General features: G+C 49.5%; 1 pseudogene; it reads right to left on the bottom strand.

The window, feature by feature from the left end:
- LOC142795419 (small subunit ribosomal RNA) lies at positions 1-1682 on the bottom strand (annotated as a pseudogene; the record flags this gene model as incomplete).

Genomic DNA, 1682 nt, shown 5'->3' with positions numbered 1-1682 from the left:
CACTAAATCATTCAATCGGTAGTAGCGACGGGCGGTGTGTACAAAGGGCAGGGACGTAATCAACGCGAGCTTATGACTCGCGCTTACTGGGAATTCCTCGTTCAAGGGGAACAATTGCAAGCCCCTATCCCAATCACGAAAGAAGTTCCACGGGTTACCCAGTCTTTTCAGACAGGGATAAAGACACGCTGCTTCCTTCAGTGTAGCGCGCGTGCGGCCCCGGACATCTAAGGGCATCACAGACCTGTTATTGCTCTGTTTCGTGCGGCTAGGAGCCGCTTGTCCCTCTAAGAAGGTTGTAAGGTGCTGGGAACCCCGCACCTATTTAATAGGCTAGAGTCTCGTTCGTTATCGGAATTAACCAGACAAATCGCTCCACCAACTAAGAACGGCCATGCACCACCATCCACCGAATCAAGAAAGAGCTCTCAATCTGTCAATCCTCCCAGTGTCCGGGCCGGGTAAGTTTTCCCGTGTTGAGTCAAATTAAGCCGCAGGCTCCACTCCTGGTGGTGCCCTTCCGTCAATTCCTTTAAGTTTCAGCTTTGCAACCATACTTCCCCCGGAACCCAAATACTTTGGTTTCCCGGAAGCTGCCCGCCGAGTCATTTGAGTAACTCAGGCGGATCGCTGGTTGGCATCGTTTATGGTCAGAACTAGGGCGGTATCTGATCGCCTTCGAACCTCTGACTTTCGTTCTTGATCAATGAAAACATTCTTGGCAAATGCTTTCGCAGTAGTTCGTCTTGCGACGGTCCAAGAATTTCACCTCTAGCGCCGCAATACGAATGCCCCCGTCCGTCCCTCTTAATCATTACCTCGTATTCCAAAAACCAACAGAACAGAAACGAGGTCTTGTTCTATTATTCCATGCAAGTTTATTCAGGCGACTCGCCTGCGTTGAGCACTCTAATTTTTTCAAAGTAAAAGCACCGGCCATCTCGAGGCACACAATGAAGTGCACCAAGAAAGAACCGGCATGATGTTCAGTCCGAGCCGTCGCATCGGGTAGATGCACTACTCGTCTGGAACTGAGATCCAACTACGAGCTTTTTAACCGCAGCAGCTTTAGTATACGCTATTGGAGCTGGAATTACCGCGGCTGCTGGCACCAGACTTGCCCTCCAATTGATCCTCGTTAAAGGATTTAGAGTGTACTCATTTCAATTACGGGGCCTCAAAAGAGTCCCGTATTGTTATTTTTCGTCACTACCTCCCCGTGCCGGGAGTGGGTAATTTGCGCGCCTGCTGCCTTCCTTGGATGTGGTAGCCGTTTCTCAGGCTCCCTCTCCGGAATCGAACCCTGATTCTCCGTTACCCGTAACAACCATGGTAAGCAAGTAACCTACCATCGAAAGTTGATAAGGCAGACACTTGAAAGAAACGTCGCCGGCTCGTGGCCATGCGATCAGCACAAAGTTATCCAGAGTCACCACACAATACGGGCCGAAACCCGATCGATCTTGGTCTAATAAAAGCACCCGTTACCCAAAGGGCTCCAGGCTCACTGCATGTATTAGCTCTAGAATTGCCACAGTTATCCAAGTAGGAAGAAACGATCTAAGGAACCATAACTGATTTAATGAGCCATTCGCGGTTTCGCCTTATTTCGGCATGTACTTAGACATGCATGGCTTAATCTTTGAGACAAGCATATGATTACTGGCAGGATCAACCAGGTA

Source organism: Rhipicephalus microplus, unplaced genomic scaffold, assembly GCF_043290135.1.
Source record: "Rhipicephalus microplus isolate Deutch F79 unplaced genomic scaffold, USDA_Rmic scaffold_658, whole genome shotgun sequence".
Classification (NCBI taxonomy): domain Eukaryota; kingdom Metazoa; phylum Arthropoda; class Arachnida; order Ixodida; family Ixodidae; genus Rhipicephalus; species Rhipicephalus microplus.
Note: the sequence above shows the minus strand (reverse complement) of the source record. Positions and strands in the feature narration are given on the sequence as shown.